Source organism: Bos taurus, chromosome 10 (assembly GCF_002263795.3).
Source record: "Bos taurus isolate L1 Dominette 01449 registration number 42190680 breed Hereford chromosome 10, ARS-UCD2.0, whole genome shotgun sequence".
In the NCBI taxonomy this organism is placed as follows: domain Eukaryota; kingdom Metazoa; phylum Chordata; class Mammalia; order Artiodactyla; family Bovidae; genus Bos; species Bos taurus.
Genome location: NC_037337.1, coordinates 89,245,564 through 89,263,480, shown reverse-complemented (window position 1 = coordinate 89,263,480; position 17,917 = coordinate 89,245,564). Strand labels below are relative to the sequence as shown.

The following is a 17,917-nucleotide window of genomic DNA, read 5'->3' as shown; positions in this document are numbered from 1 at the left end:
GGCTGTCTTCTTTCCCCCAGTTATAACCATCTGAGCATTCTTTCGCCCTCACTGGGGGATAAGATTCTTGCAGGTCAGCAGCATCTGCCTTGATTCAAAGTGGTACCCTTTGTGATCCATGAACAGTGCAGCTCAGGACACAAAGAGGATGGTGGGGTTCCTGCTAACTGCCTATCCAGTAGCATTCCCATCCCACCTTACAGCCTCCTTCTTAAAGCAAGCCCAACTTTGTTCCATTATCAGGCAACCACAGATTTATGGAAGACTGGCCCAAGCCCTAGGAAATGTATCTTGATTTCAGTTCATGCCAACAAGGGAATTCCACTCCCTTTGCTAGTAATGGTGTGTGATACCATCCTGACCAATGCAACCTGAGGGGAAAGCCTGCCCTTCGGTGAAGCTTTCTTTCCGTCTCCAAAACTGGCATATGGGTGTCTGTATGTGACACCACCTTGGGGCCATCTTGAGGCCCTGAGGAGAGGCCAACCCAACATGGTAAGCCAAGACACAAAGGATGGTAGGGTGGAAGGAGAGAAAAGATCTGGAGACACGCTGGAGCCACAGAATCAACAAATCCTGGAATGCCTACAGCTAGACTTCTTATTCTTGAAAGGGACATGATATTTTTCTTATTATTAAAACCACTTCTAGTTGAGTTTTCTATTACTTACTACTGAAAGCATTCCAAATGATAGGCACAGAAGATAGTTTTTACCTCCAGGGCCTTTGCACGTGCTCTTCTCCTTCTTCCTGGGCCCTCTTTCCTCCACGACCATCCTCCACTTGGATGCTCATTCATCCTTCATGTTTTGGTAGAGACGTCCTGGCTCCCAGAAGCCATCCTTGACCTCCCTCATTAGCATCCCCTGCATCCTATGCTGCCTTCTCACAGCACTTACCTCTCTGTTCCAGCCTGTCCTTCCCTAGGCTGCAAGTTCCCTGAGGACTGGGACCACGCCCATATTGTTTCCTGCTGTATCCCAGGTCTAGCACATAATAGGCACCCAAACATTTTATTTATTCAACAAATATTAAGAATAGTTAACACTTCTTAAGCATATGAACCAAGTTCTAAACACCTTGATGCTCACAACCACCAGTGAAATAGGCATGTTGTTATGGCCATTTTACAGGTGAGAGAGCAGGCACAGAGAGGTTGATTCACTTGCCCTGGGTCACACAGCTAAAGAGTGCTATACAAGAATTTTAACACAGGCAGTCTCTTTCCACTACATACTGAACACCTACTATTTGCAAGGCATGGTTGAAGGTGCTGGGAATACAATGTGACCAAGACTAAGTTCCTGCCTTTGCAGAGCTTACATTTTAATGGGAGGAGACAGATAATAAATAAAACAAACGCATATAACTTTAAAATCACAATCTTTATATTTACATCTCATTTCCCCATTAATCACTGGTACGACCTTGAGCCATTACTAACCCCCTCTGAACCTCAACTCATAATCATATGTAGAACTGGGCTGATGTGGGAGCAAAATAAGAATACTTGTAAAATGGCTTTTCATACCATCTGCCACATGCTGCTGCTGCTAAGTCACTTCAGTCGTGTCCGACTCTGTGTGACCCCATAGATGGCAGCCCACCAGGCTCCCTCATCCCTGGGATTCTCCAGGCAAGAACACTGGAGTGGGTTGCCATTTCCTTCTCCACATAACAGGGGCTTAATAAATGTTAATGGTTGAATCTGGATCCCAACAAAGTACAAGCCCCACGAAGAGAAGCGAAAGGAGTTTTGGAACTGGAGAACTGGTTGAAGGAGTCTACAGAGAATCTGACTGCTCAGTTAGGAAAGGGTAATTTATCTTCTTGGTCTAGAAGGATTCCAGAACCAAGCCAGCTCCCAACTCCCTTTTCCCCAAGTTATTATCTACATCTGCTGGAGACAAAATAGGGATTGACCAGATTGGGGACCAAGATATCAATTTCTGGTGCTAAATCACCACTCAGGACATACGAGAGGCTGCCAGTATGTTTGCATTAATAAAGCTTTATCTGGCCTGTGAGGATCTCAATAATTGTCCCAGAGGCCAGCAAGGAGACCATCATCAATAGAGTAGACCTGGGGGTGGACAGTGATGGAAAAATGAACCCTAGGTCCTAATTATTGATGGATCTGGTCTTCTTTCATAATTGCATTGAATTATTAATACATATTTATTAAGAACCTATTTATTCATTATTTCAGAAAGGATAAATGCTAATATATTTAACTGGTGCTATTTTGAAAATTGTCATCTCTCTCAGCCCATCTTTTTGACTGCCCCAAGGCAAGGGAAAACCAGACATTTACCCAGAGCAGAGGAGAGCTAGGGGCTTCTCAGGTGGTAATGGTGGTAAAGAACCCCCCTGCCAATGTAGGAAACATTAGAGATGTGGGTTCAATCCCTGAGTCAGGAAGATCCCTTGGAGGAGGGCACAGCAACCCAGTCCAATATTCTTGCCTGGAGAATCACATGGACAGAAGAGACTGGCAGTCTAGAGTCCATAGGGTTGCAAGGAGTCAGACACGACTAAAGCAATTCAGCACTCAGGCACAGAGGAGAGCTGCCTGGAGTAACAGCAAGTTTGGCCTTGGAGTACGGAATGAAGCAGGGCAAAGACTAACAGAGTTTTGCCAAGAGAATGCATGGTCATAGCAGACGCCCTCTTCCAACAACACAAGAGAAGACTCTACACATGGACATCACCAGATGGTCAATACCAAAATCAGATTGATTATATTCTTTGCAACCAAAGATGGAGAAGTTCTATACAGTCAGCAAAAACAAGACCAGGAGCTGACTGTGGCTCAGATCATGAACTCCTTATTGCCAAATTCTGATTTAAATTGAAGAAAGTAGGGAAAACCACTAGACCATTCAGGTATGACCTAAATCAGATCCCTTACAATTAGACAGTAGAAGTGAGAAATAGATTCAATGGATTAGATCTGATAGACAGAGTGCCTGAAGAACTATGGATGGAGATCCATGACATTGTACAGGAGGCAGGGATCAAGACCATCCCCAAGAAAAAGAAATGCAAAAAGGCACAATGGTTGTCTGAGGAAGCCTTACAAATAGCTGAGAAAAGAAGAGAAGCAAAAGGAGAAAAGGAAAAATATATCCACCTGAATGCAGAGTTCCAAAGAATAGCAAAGAGAGATAAGAAAGCCTTCCTCAGTGATCAATGCAAAGAAATAGAGGAAAACAATAGAATGGGAAAGACTAGAGATCTCTTCAAGAAAATTAGAGATGCCAAGGGAACATTTCATGCAAAGATGGGCACAATAAAGGACAGAAATGGTCTGGACCTAACAGAAGCAGAAGATATTAAGAAGAGGTGGCAAGAATACACAGAAGAACTGTACAAAAAGAATCTTCATGGCCCAGATAACCACAATGGTGTGCAACGAGTACACACAATTAATGACTATGCAGATGATTTATTTAGGCTTTGTTATTAAACTCAGTGATATAAGAAGCATCTTTGGGAAGATGCTTCTTCACCAAAAACACCATATTTGGTGCTGTTTTTGATTTACTGTGAAAAATGCCCTCTAAACTACTGTTCTACCTGTGATGTCCAATAAAAGTACTCTTCATATTTTAAAAAAAAAAAAAAAGTGAGGCTGCTACTTGTCCACCATAAGCTCCAAGCTTATGGGAGAAAATTCCCTGCCTTGCTTTGTAGTGAGTGGTTCATGTTCCTTAAAAATAGAAGCAGAAGTTTTATGTTTAAAAGAGTGCCCCTCTCCTGCAAATCACTCACCTTTAAAATCCATACACTTAACCCAATGATTTCTCGTGGCTTAACGCATTTGCAGAACTCTGCCTTTGGATATAATGTTAAGTCAGATTGATCCACCCAAGGAAACCAAATTTATTACTTTATAGTCAGAGGAGTTGGTCGGTTCTCCTAAAACATATTAGCCAGTTTTTATAATGGAGTTACCTAGGCTTGGTTCTAAATGACATCTGGCTGTTTCCAAAAATAAAATTCATCCTTTTTAAGAAAAATATTTGGACCACTGAGAATGTTCAAAGCAATGTGCCACAACATATTTTTAAGCAGCCTAAATGACAGTCTAAAGCTTATTGCCTCAATTCAGTGAATAAACATGTATATGTCAGTGTGTGTGTACATCCGTGTAGGCAGATGCATAAACAATTACCAGGAAGATATACATTAGTTTTGACAGGGGTCTTCTTAGGGTGCTAAGATTATGGATGAGCTACTTTTTAAATTGTGTTTTCCTGTACTTTCCAAACTTTCTGCAACAAATCTATATCACTTTTGTAATCAGGGGAAAAAAGCACAATAAATACTTCATAAATATAGTTTTAATGTGCCACCGATCCTGAAGGCAACTTCAGATCAGAAGTTATAACAATGCTTGGCTCAGGAAAGTGTCAATGGATTAAATGCCTTGCCTTCCACGCTACAACTTTTGAAGGGCACAACCCTCATTTAGATGTACAACTTCTATTATGTCTGCTGTTGTTTCTTTAAATTACTCTCCATTAACTTAGGGCCACACTGTATAATGTCATTCCATCTGTGCTAGTGGCAGCTAAGCATAGTAATTCAGACCTTACAATACGTGCAGTCACTAACCCCCACGGACAGGCCCACGACAAGCCTGAATTGTGCCCAACGTCATTCTGCTACATGGGGTCATGGTCCAGAGCAAGGCCCCAGTGAATTTCCTTTGAAAGCCCCTGCACCCCACTCAAGAAACATTTCTAAAGGAGAAGAAGAAAAGGCATGACCCCATCTGAAATGTAATCTCCAGTGTTCTGTAACACAAGATATCCAAGGGCACTGGCAAGAGGCAACAGTAACGGTGGCTGTAAGGGCAAGGTGGTCCAGGCGTTTCAAAGATTGTAAGCGAATGGAACTGCTGCCTCTTGTCGGGGAACCACGGCTTGGAGATCCAAAATGCTCTATGATGTCACCCTTGATTCCGACCACCAAATGGGATGACAGAGGAAAGGCAGCGAGGTAGGGCCTGACTTGACCACACTGGCAAGAGAGAGGTAAGGTTCTTGCAATAAACAAATTGGAGCACTTGGATGCCTGAGATGAGCTCTTCAAATTTCCAGCAAATCACCTTTTCTTACAGGAATCAAAATTTCTCTCTCTTGTTACCTTGCATTTACTCAATTCGTTAAATCATCTCCTCCAATCATTCTAATGTGGAATCACAAGGAACACTCAGTAATAACAAGAAAAAGTCTTAAATACTCCTGAGGAAAAAAGGGGAATGGAGCAAAGAAAAGGAGCATACCCCAGAGTTGTAGAATGCCTTACATGTTTTTGGCAAGTTTGAACTTAGGGGTACCTCTGTCCCATCTGACGTGACCTTCAAACAGCTTGGATCAGCTGTGGAGTCAGTGGGGAACCAGAGGAGGAAGAAGAGGAATGACTGACATATTGTCAACTCAATTATTTTTTTCATCAATAAAAACTTCACGGGGACTTCCTGGTGGCCCAGTGGTTATGAATCCACCTCGCAGTGTCAGGGACAAGGAGATCCTGTGTGCCACAATGAAGGCCCCAGGCAGTCAGATAAATAAGGAAATGAATATTCTTTAAAAATTCACAAAAGCCTGAGATTCCACAGAAAACTATACGGGCAGAGAGAACTGACTAGGAAGAAGGGATATAGGAACCACCTGGTCTATCACATCTCATACTTTAGCTGATAAGGTAAGCCCTAAAATGGGATATGCAGTCATACTGCATATAAACTACACCTCAATAACCTGACTTTGAAAAAAAAGGAGACACAGATGTAGAGAAAAATTGCCCTATAAAATTTCCCCTTCTCCCCAAGTAAGTAAATCCTGGTGAAGAAGGGGAAGGTACCCACTCTGGGCAGCTTGCATAGATGAGGAGTGTCATAGGGGACTCTGTGGGCGCTCCCTTTCCAGCTAATCTGGGTAGCAAGACAATGTGATGGAGACTTGAAGTCACTAAATGTCTTCCATGGTAATAAAAGCCTTCCTACTGTGAAACAACTTTAAACTGTTCCATACCTCTCAAAAACAGACTCCTGAAAGGTACAACTGTGCATCCATAATGATGTGAGAGAGAAATACTTTCCTTGCCAAGGAGCTAATCAGTCAATCAACATCTAACCTTTTAAAAAGAATTCATCCACACTTCAATGGGCTCCCTGTCTGTCTAAAAACCACGAAAGCATCCTGGGATTTGCCTGGTAATAGTTCAGCAGATGGCAGAACTTTGAATATGGGAAAAAATCAACCAACCAACCAACAGTTTTTGAGCATATGTTCTTCTGAGACACAGTACTAGACCCTGGAGGAGACTAAGTGTAAAAGGGGATTTCTGCCTTTGGTAATTTCTGATCATCACTGGGGAGCTGCCCTACTCATTAAACACGGAATACTCCCAAAACTGTTTGAAACAGATTACAATCATCACTTTCACAGAGATTAATTCAATCCTGCCTGTATACCTACGAAGTTTGTGTCAATCACCCTGTTTTATAATTAGGTCATATAAAACAACAGCACAAGAAGTGACTCAGGATATGACAAGTGACAAATGTACGGGTGATACAGGCCACGGGCCTGACTTTACAAAGACTATGAGACAAACTTCATGAATGTGAAATATCTGAGTAGAAGAAGAGAGAAATAACAGCATTTAAGCCCGGTGTCGTAGTGTGAGCAAAGGTGTGACTGCACAGTCACTGCCAGAATGTCAATTGTTGTTTAGCCGCTAGGTTGTGTCCAACTTTTGGGACCCTAGAGACTGTAGCTTCAGACACGACTGAGCGACTTCACTTTCACTTTTCTCTTTCATGCACTGGAGAAGGAAATGGCAACCCACTCCAGTGTTCTTGCCTGGAGAATCACAGGGACAGGAGAGCCTGGTGGGCTGCCGTCTATGGGGTTGCACAGAGTCGGACACGACTGAAGCGACACAGCAGCAGCAGCAGCAGACTGTAGCTTGGCAGGTCCCTCTATCCATGGAATTTTCCAGGCAAGAATACTGGATTGGGTTGCCATTTCCTTCTCCAGGGTATCTTCCTGACCAACCCATGTCTCTTGCACTGGCAGGCAGATTCTTTACTGCTGAATCACCAGGGAAGCCCAGAGAGTCAATTACTGAGCTCCAAAAGACTTGGCCCTGAACAGAACACAAGGTTCTAAGAATTTTAATTCCATACAAGGACCCAGCGTGAACACCTATTCCATGTGGATAAAAGAAGAGCTCTAGATATGAGTTCTTTGGTAAAAAACAAAACAAAACAAAATTCTCCAGCTTTATCATGAAATATATGACAGTCCCATATAAGAGAGTATAGAAAAAGGATGATCCAAAAGAATCACACAGAGGTGAGTGATGTCTTAGTCTGTTCAGGCTGCTATAACAGAATACCATAAGCCTGGGTAGCATACACAACATTGATTTCTCACCATCCTTGCGTCTGGGAAGTCCAAGATGAAGGTGCTGGCAGATCCAGTGTCTGGTGACAGCCCACTTTGTGGTTTGCAGGTCTTCTCATTGTGTTCTCACGTGGCTGAGAGAGAACGAGAAAGCTCTCATTTTTGTTTTTAATAAGGGCACTAATCCCATTCAAATGGGCTATATCTTCATGATCTAATCACTTCCCAAAATGCCTACCTGCTGCTACTGTCACAATGGGGTGAGGGGTAGGACTTCAACATACAACTTTGGGAAGGATACAAATATCCATCCTACGGCAAGTTATCCATCACGGCTGTGAGGTTTAGATAGAGATGTCTAGCAGTCATGGTCCTAAGTCATCGCTAACATCCAGAGCCGCTGACTAGTCTGATCATTGTTACCTGCCCCTTCCTTCTTCCATCTGCTTTATAAAAAAGAAACTCTAAGCTCTCATGGGTATTGTCTGCTTATCATTCAGATAGTTCTCCAAAACCTCACATGCGAAACTTTACATCGTGAAATGATGTCATTATCAAAATCTAGAATTATTCTTGGGCTCCTAGAGTAGAATGTTTACCCTCCCCTGACTCTTTTCAAACAGGTGGGTAGACCCAGGTGGCAAGCGAAGAAAAAAAATGGCTTAAAATAAATTGTAATATTTTACTGTAACATATCATTTGCTGAAATCAAGCTTTGTCCAAACTACATTACCCCAAAAGTAAGAGAGTGTCCCTGTCTGATGCTAAATTCTAAGCCAGCTGCTTCAGAGCTCTGTGCTGTTTCCTTCTCCATGGTCTGACCTTAACGGCCAGACATTTATCAGTGTTCTTGCTGTAACCGAACAGCACTTATTCCGTATTACATGCTGCTTAGGCTGCACCACAGAGACAGCCGGAAAACGCCTTAGCAGCACGGCTTTTTGCATTTCCACGGAGAAGTTATGCCTGAAGCAGTCATCTTATCCAGATGTATCTTCCCCCCTCCAGATTGGATCTTATCACCAGCTCAGTCACCCTCTTATCCTACTCCTGAGAAGTGGAGATTGGGGGCCAGAAAATATGGCTGAGCAGGACCCTGGAAGACTCACGCACAAGCACATCTTTATTCTGCAGTTAAAATTTCTGAGAGGTTCCAACCTGAGAGATCCCATTATTGGAAACTTCAAAGAAATAAAACGAACATCATAGTTCCTTATGTAGGACAATATTCCAAAGTTCAAAACGTTATTCCATCTGGAAGACAAGATAGGGCCTGTCTGTGTCATCGTGTGCATGAATGTGTGTATGTATGTGAATGGTCTTAACAGACTGGCAGCGGTGTGATGGATGACCTCTAACCTCCTATGATCCTGTCCACCTTAATATAAGCTTCTTCCTTCAGGTGAGATGCTGCTGAACTACAGGTAATGCACGCACGTAACTCCAAGTAACTCAGGGCTCAATAGCCTTCGTTTCAGAAATTACTAGTGAGCTTGCCGAGAGCAAAAGGAGCCCCACTACCTTCTGACCCAGGTGACCACGAGGCACGTTTTACATTGTCTGTATGAGAGTTCTCAAATTTTGGAAAGTTTGAGATTTACAGAAAGCAACATTGGTCTAGAAGTGAAGATTCTCATCCCCAAGAAAATGAGTTCTAGTGAGTTCTAGTGACCTATTTGGATGGGAGGAATGGTGAGGATTAAATGCTTCATATTTATTGAGCACCTGCAGTGATCTATGTCCTTTTCAAAACATAGCAGAGGAGACATAACTTCTCTTTCAATCAGGTTAATGAGGAATTGATTTTTGAAGCTTTTTAAAAACACAAAGTGCAATACCAGCGTTAAACACCAATCAGATGGGGAGTGGTGCTCACCTAGCTGACTGCCTAATGTGGAAGGGAAAGTGTGGGTGATCAATAGCGGATCTATAACTCGTTCCCAGGGTGCAATAGAGTGCTTTCCCCATCAGCAGCATGAGCAAAGACTCATAGTCTCTTTGCTCAAAACCGTGGTAGTAATCAAAAGAGGACTCAATCTCCCTATAAGTTAGTGGGTGCTCTTTACGATAAGGAGACGGGGCAGAGACAAAAATCTAGAAGGGATACAGAGGCCAAGAACAAGCAAAAGGCCCTGGCACAGACTTTTGCAAAATGTATGTCATGGTTTCTCAAGACAACTGGACCACCTGGTGTTAGAAAGTTAACAGTTAAAGCTCCTTTCTTTCTGTCTTCCACGGACCGCAAACCACACAAACGACCTTAGGACAGTGTTAGCCAACGTCCTCTACGGTGAGGAGGGACTCAGTATTAAGCTTTGTGACTCCTGACATTCCCAGGTCTGGCCTGGGAACACTGAGGAGTGTATTCAGTGTTGGTGAGACTTGGATTGTGCAGATGAACTGGAATCTATCGAGGGCTGGGTGAGACACACGCCCACATCGGCAACAAAGTCTAAAGTAACGATGTGTTAGTCGTTCAGTTGTGTCCGACTCTTTGCGACCCCATGGACTGTAGCCCACTGGTCTCCTTTGTCCATGGGATTCTCCTGGCAAGAATACTGGAGAGGGTTGCCATGCCCTTCTCCAAAATAATGATAACTATCATTTATTGAGGACTAAGTATGTGCCAGACCCTGAGTCAGTCAGACTCCTGACCTACAGCATCTGATTTAATGCTCACAGCAACCCCATGGAGTAGGGATTGTTGTTACCACCATCACACAGATGAGAAACTGAGAGGAGTGAGCTGCCTAACTGATAAGTGTTAGCACCAGAATTCCAATCTTTAGAGAGTCAGACTCCGAGTCCTGTGCCCTTAATCACCCTACAATCTGCCTTCCAACAAATAAAGCTACCATCTATTGAACACTTCAATACATGCCAGTGACGGGCTGGCTATGAATATCATCTCATAACATAGGCAGTTAAGATGAGTAATTCAGCAACTCTTTCATCTGCTGAGGACTAACTTCATACACCATGCCAAAATGTTTCCTAAGTGTAAAGGAAACAAATGTCACTGCCTTCAGGAAGGTCATCATTCTTCCAACTGACCCATAAGTGGATCCTGACATGTTATCAGGATGGGTTTTCCTACTGGCACAGTACTACAGCAAGAACACACTGAAGTATGTAAAGAGAGCCATCTGAATTCACTTAAAAAGTCTAAACTATGAAATGCTTTAAAATACAATCCTTTTCACTTTTAAGATTCACTTTTTCACTTCTTTTACATTTTAAGAAAAACTAAAGCTAGACCTAAGGTAACAATGTATTGCCAAGTGAAAACCCTGAGTAGTCAAGAAAATTTTCGTTCATGATTGCTTTGACTTTCTGCAAATTAAAGTGCTTCTACAGCGCCTGCAGACAGTTTATTCCCTTAAGAAGATGAGAGTCCCTCTGAAATCCAGCTTCTGCCTGAGTTATGACAAATCCCAAATTAGTGGTCCCTCAGTAGGCTCTATACTAATGACCGTACATTTTATCTTGTATTGACTATTTTCAGTAGCTCTTTGCCAAGGAATGCAAATGGTGTTAGTCCATCATCTCATTTACTTTTATATAACAAAGTAGGCTAACCTGTGACCCACAGATGAAGTTATATTTCCCAAGTCACACACTGAACTGAAAATAGACTCACACCCTGCCCCATTCGTCAGAACTTCTGCTCCAGCTCATGCTTGCTCTCCACATTCCTCCTTCCACTGGGTAAATCTTGCTTCTCCTCCATTCTTGACAAAGTCAGGAACTCCTAAGTCTAATTGCTCGTCTTTGTGTATAAATTAGTGGTTAATAATGTTATGAATAATTATGTATTATTAATAACAATATCATTATTTTTCTAAAGGTCATTCAAAGAAGAACTTTAGTCCCCAGCCTGAAAGGAAGAAAATGGGGAATGAAAGAAGGAGCTATTTGCTTATTCATGTGTTTTTAAGTTTAGAAGAAACCAAGAATGAGACCATGACACATGCCAGAGCTTCGCGTTGTCCCCCTTATTCTACACTCGACTTCCTCCTTACTGCGAAAACCTCAATTTCACTCAGAGCTACAACTTACCCAGCAGAAAACCTTAACCTTCCCAGACTCCTTCGTAGCTAATAGTCAGGTGACCCAGTTCTGGTCAGTGAGGCATATGCAGAAGTCCTTGGGGATTTCTGGGAAGTGTGTCATCTTCCTGATATCAGCACTTGCTCTTCTTTTCTCTTTCTGTCAGGAATATGACCATTGCTCCTGGAGATACAGCAACCATCTTTCAATCATGAGGCTAAAGTCACGTACTATGAATGATAAGGAAAGAAAACAGAAGTCATGGTGTTCAGTGCATGAGCATCTATGCTGGCCATGGATATCCTGTCCCATCTAGGACCTGCCCTTGTGTGAAAAAATCTTGTATTTAACCCACTGGAATCAGGATTTCCATCATCTTCCACCAAAGAGATTTTTTAAAGATCCAGTTAATTGGGGGGATACCCTAATAAAAGGTAACCAAGACTTAGGGCATTTGGAGTTGCACGGACCTGTTGCTGTTGTTGTTGAGCTCCTCGGTCATGTCTGATTCTTTGCAAGCCCACAGACTGCAGCATGCAAGACTTCCCTGTCCTTCACTATCTCCCGGAGTTTGCTCAAACTCATGTCCGTCAAGTCACTGATGCCATCCAACCATCTCGTTCTCTGTGGTTCCCTTCTCCTCCTGCCTTCAATCTTTCCCAGCACCAGGGTCTTTTCCAATGAGTCAGCTCTTCACATCAGGTGGCCAAAGTATTAGAGCTTCAGCATCGGTTCTGCCAATGAGTATTCAGGGTTGATTTCCTTTAGCATGGACTTGTTTGATCTCCTTGCTGTCCAAGGGACTGTCAAGAATGTTCTCCAGCACCACAGCTTGAAAGTATCTTTAAAAAGGTTTCAATTGGAATGGACCTGTAGAGATCAACTAATTGAAACCATTTTAAACCAAGAAGAAGACCAAAGAGCAGACGAGAGATGTGCCTCGGGTCACAAAGCTGGTGCTTCAGTTCTCAGCCCAGTGCTTTCTGTGATTCCATGTGGCCTGCCTTGAAGAGAAAAAGATTAGAATGAGCTAGAGAAAGAAATATTTCTCAGATAGCCAGATAAAAGTGGCTCTGTGAGAGAATAAGCTGGATCCGTAACTGGATGGAGATGTACTCAAAAACTGTTGACATAGTCCTTTTAAGAGAAGCAAGCACTTCAAAAAGAGAGACAGAAGAAAAAATGAAGCTCACAGGCTTCTATACTCAGAAGTTGAAAACAACCGTTTATTAAGTTATTTTAGCAGTCTCCCCAGAGTAAGCTAGAAATAGCAGTGTTGGTCTTATTCTTTAAAAGAAAGTGGAAAACTGCCCTCTTCTAATTAGAGAAAAATCATTCAAAAGGCGGCTCATTGTGCAGTCCCACACTGTCTCTGTACAGAGTTTCTCTAGCTATTTAGAGCCTGGACCCTGGAGCCAGATTGCCTGTGTTCAAACTCCATCTCTACCACTTGCCAGATGTGTGAACTTAGGTAAGTAACCTCTCTGGATTTCTGTCTTTCCATCTATAAAATATGTATAATAATAATACTTACTGAAGGTTGTGGGCTCAGTTGGTAAAGAATCTTGCTGCAATGCAGGGACCCCAGTTCGATTCCTAGGTCGGTCGAGAAGATCTGCTGGAGAAGGGATAGGCTACCCACTCCAGTATTCTTGGGCTTCCCTTGCGGCTCAGCTGGTAAAGAATCTGCCTGCAATGCAGGAGACCTGGGTTCAATCCCTTGGTTGGGAAGATCCCCTGGAGAAGGGCAAGGCTACCCACCAGTATTCTGGCCTGCGGTATAGACACATATACATAACACATGCATATACACACATGTATGCTACCATTACTATGATAGCTATAGTCACATGTAATAGAAGCTGGGGTTCAAAGAAAAAGAAAATTCACGTCCCGGGGGATGTTTTGGCAGACTGATAACAAAAACACTTACATGAATGACTTCCTAGTTTAAGGAACCTCACCAAACATTTGTTGAATGAATGACTGAATGTCATCAGTCAAAGAAAGTCCCAAAGAATCTTATAAATCTCAAAAAAGATATCTAAGGGTAATGTAGAAGCCAAAATTTTGCGTGTGTGTGTGTTTTCTTTTTTACTAAGTTTATTTATTTTTTAATGAAGGATAATTGTTTTACAGAATTTTGCTGTTTTCTGTCAAACCTCAACATGAATCAGCCATAGATTTACACATGTCCCCTCCCTCCTGAACCTCCCTCCCCTCTCCTTCCCCATCCCATACCTCTAGGTTGATACAGAGCCCTCTTTGAGTTTCCTGAGCCATACAGCAAATTCCCATTGGCTATCTAATTTACACATGGTAATGTAAGTTAGAAACCAAAATTTTAGAATTTGGAAACATGGCTAGAATTCATTTAGCCATAAATTGTAATGAATGAATAGCAAGAAAATGTGTGATTGTACTTTTGGCTTATATTTCTAATTCGCTAGAAAAATACGGTGTTTACCTTTATCAATTTTAATAATAAAATTATGTATTTTCTTTTAAAAGAGACAGAGTAGCTCTAAATCTGTATGACAGCCTTAGTAACCACCGTGAGAAAGTCAGGCCATGTACAGCACATGGGGCTCAGATCACTTAGCTGTGTGTCGACTTCCACTTGCTGGACACTTCCCACCACGTTTCTGTCCACAGGACAATGAGAGCAGAGAACTAAGAACTAGGACCCTGAACCACGGATACTGCTGTGTGACCTTGGGCAGGTCACATAACCTATTTGGATCTGTTTTCTATAAAGAAAAATAGAGTCTTGGACTAGCTCATTACCAAGTTTTCTTTAAGTCCAATAATTTTCAGAAATCTTCTATAGGGATAAAACTAAAAGTTAGGAGATATAAATTGTGACAAACGTCACAGATATCAAGCCAAGGAAAACCAATAAGAATATCTCCAAGGCAAGCTTAGCTGGTTTTGCCACTTTCAATGCACCTATCACTATTAACCTGTAGCGTTTCTACCATGATTATCACCTTACTGTTGCAGAGGAAGTATCTTTTTGCATTTAAAATATCTAAGCTATTGCAGTGACCTGCGATGGGGTCCATGGCACATCTCTGAGGCCACACTCCCAAGAAGGAGAAAAGAGGTGGACAAGGGGTGATTAGAAGGACTTTCAAGATGGGAAAAGAAAAAATGCACAAAATGTCTATCAGAGAAATCATATCAAATACCATATCAATTCTGAAGGCAAAGGCAGAATTTTGAGCAAAGGTCAAATTGCTTGCTCTAGGGGACACCTGTTCCTGTTTTGCCTTTCCTAACATCACCCTGACTTTTCTTGCCAGTTTAGCTGAAACTGCTCCCACCCCCAGCAAGAGGACTGAGTCCTGACTGGCCCAAGCTATTCTGTATTGGCCCCTCTGTCCTGGCCACAGTGATTGGTTGAGGAAAAGGTACATATTATGGAATAAATGTGACCTGCCCCCCAAATTCATATGTTGAAATCGAATCCCAATTCGATTTGGAGGTAGGGCCTCTTGGAGTTCATTGGGTCATGAGAATGGAGTCCTCATGAACAGGATTAGCCTTCTTTATTTTATAAGAAAAGACCAAAGATCTAACTAGCTCTTTCTGCCATGTGAGGATACAACCCAACAGAGAGCGCCCACCAAAACCCGATCATGCTGGTACCTGGATTTCAGACTTTCAGTCCTCAGAACTGTGACAAATAAATTTCTGTAGCTTATAAGCTACCCAGTCTAAGTACTATGCTATAGTAGCCTCAACTGACCAAAATAGCACTTTAAAAAAATCAGGCCCGTCAAGGGCCAATAAGACAAATTTTGGTTGAAACCAAAGAAGCCAAGTTTCTCTTTCTCATGGATATGAATGAAGACACTGTCAGGGAGATGTTCACAACCATCTTCAGACCCAAGAGGAGAGCCTGCTTAATAACAGGACCAACACAAAGATTCATTTGAGTCCTAATTCAAGTCCTACGCAGAACATTTAGTTACAAAGCAGAAAGAGTCCTCCTTTCCACATTAGCCAATTTAGGTTGAGTCTTCCATTCTTTGAGACCAAAAACTTTCTAACTGAAGCAGTTTGCCGATTGTTGGAATGGGGGCATTAAGAGTCAAATGAGGGTGCATACACGAACCAGTCATGATTCAGGAGACAAAATGACCCAAAGTGAATAAATCAGCAGAAAAAACTAGCAGATCAGGCCTCATGGAAAGGGATCTGACACAAAGTAGCTGGTCCATGCCTGCATTTAAAAGATCAAGGACACACCATCCTAAGATATCACAGGATGTCTTCTGTGCGAGAAGTAAAAGCAGGAGGCTTCTGAGACTGTATCTGTCAAATGTGCAGCCACTCCACTGAGGGTCGTGTTGAGACTCAGTGTTCCACTGAGAAAAAATCAGAAGAGGTAAAAAGGAAGGCAGGACTTAGGAGATGAAAATCATAAACCATTGCCCCACAGTCCTGGGAAAGCACAATATGACTGAAGGCAGCATCAGTGTCTACAGAGTCCAGCTCAGTGGGGAAGTGCTCTAGGCCACAGCAATACATGCCATCAGACAGATGATTTGTATGGTTCCAGGTGAGTCATCAATCCACTTGGAGGCAGAACTCAGGCAGCGTGAGAGGTCCAGGGGGAGAGTCCCACCTCCTGGGGCAGAAGTTGAGATTGGCAAGATTTAAGCAGGGGACATGCTCCCCTTTAAACCAAAGTGTGGTTTCAGATTACTCCCATCCCTAACACTTCAGCAACTTTGTGATTCAATATCGTATTTTATAAAGAACTATGGGGGCTTTCCTGATAGCTCAGTTGGTAAAGAATCCACCCACAATGCAGGACCCTGGTTTGATTCCTGGGTTGGGGAGATCCGCTGGAGAAGGAAAAAGCTACCCACTCCAGTATTCTGGCCTGGAGAACTCCGTGGACTGTATAGTCCATGGGGTAGCAAAGAGTTGGACACGACTGAGCAGCTTTCACTTTCATTTGGGGCTTCCTAAGTGGCTTAGAGGGTAAAGCGTCTGCCTGCAATGTGGGAGACATGGGTTCAATCCCCGGGTTGGGAAGATCCCCTGAAGAAGGAAATGGCAACCCACTCCAGTACTGTTGCCTGGAAAACTCCATGGATGGAGGATCCTGGTAAGCTACAGTCCATGGGATCGCAAAGAGTCAGACATGACTGAACAACTTCACTTCAGGCCAAAATACTGGAATGTTCTTTTTATGTATAGTTTTATTTATTTATTTTTGTGTGTGCTTGGTCTTCATTGCTGCACTGGCTTTTCTCTAGTGAAGGTGTATGGGCTTCTCATTGCAGTGGCCTTTCTTGTTGAGGAGCCCAGGCTCTAGGGCACATCAGCTCAGTAGTTATGGTTCCTGGGCTCTGGAGCACAGGCTCAGTAATTGTGGCCCACGGGCTTAGTTGCTCCACATCACATGGGATCTTCACAGATCAGGGGTCAAACCTGTGTCTCCTGCACTGGCAGGTGGATTATTTCCCACTGAACCACTAAGGAAAGCACCTGGAATATTCCTGAACATAAGTCCAACAAGGAAAGTGACTGCATCTTTTTGTTTACTGCTCCATCCCCAGCACCCAGCATAGTGTGGGACACATAAAAGTTGTTCAATAAACACTTGTCCGAAGAATGGGGTCCTTAGCAGGCTGTTAGTTTCCAAGCTATGAAAGGGGGCTTCGAATGCAATGGGAAAAGTGAAGCATCCCACAGGAAAGATTGGGCTACTGCATGTGGAAAGGGAAAGGTTGATGGGCATGCAGGCATAGCCACTTCATTCTTGGCAATAGGGAAAACTCTAAATCCCATTTTCTGGGGAAGAGATTGATGGGAAAGTCAGAGTTGACATTTGGCCAATACAGATTAATTCAGCTATACTGGTTGTTTACAGCTGAATGGTCAGTGCCATTGCTATAGGAGTTTAGTTAGGAGTGCTAATCGATCAGTCATGTCTGACTCTTTTCGACCCCATGGACTGTAGCCCACCAGGCTCCTCTGTCCATGGAATTCTCCAGGCAAGTATACAGGAGTGGGTTGCCATTCCCTTCTCCAGGGGATCTTCCTGACCCAGGTATCAAACTCAGGTCTCCCGCATCGCAGGCAGATTCTTCACCATCTGAGCCACCAGGGAAGCCCTGCCATTGCTATACTATTGTGACATAGTTGGAATATCATCCAAGGGAGAATGATTCCTGTCCTTTGGAAAGTACTCTCTGGTCTGGACAGTATGTCCCCTGAGCCTGGGCAGGGTTAAGCCTGCAGGTGAATCCATCATGGCCAAGGGCTGAATCAAGATACAAAGGCAGATAAGGTAGGACGCAGGTGCTATAGCCGATGCCAGGATACTTCTTCAGTAGCCATAATGCTTTGGAGCCCTGGGATTAAATTCAATACAGACCAAGAGTAGTCTGAATCTTAAAATTTTTGGAAATTTTGTGTATGTG

At 43.0% G+C, this 17,917-nt stretch overlaps 1 long non-coding RNA gene across 1 annotated transcript; it reads right to left on the bottom strand.

The window, feature by feature from the left end:
• Nucleotides 1-7,306: 7,306 nt before the first annotated feature.
• Nucleotides 7,307-13,363, bottom strand: LOC132346311 (uncharacterized). Its single transcript, XR_009496098.1, has 4 exons — nt 13,009-13,363; nt 11,945-12,478; nt 11,484-11,704; nt 7,307-7,558 (listed from the first exon to the last, which is right to left on the bottom strand). It is a non-coding gene; the product is annotated as an uncharacterized lncRNA (long non-coding RNA).
• Nucleotides 13,364-17,917: the final 4,554 nt, after the last annotated feature.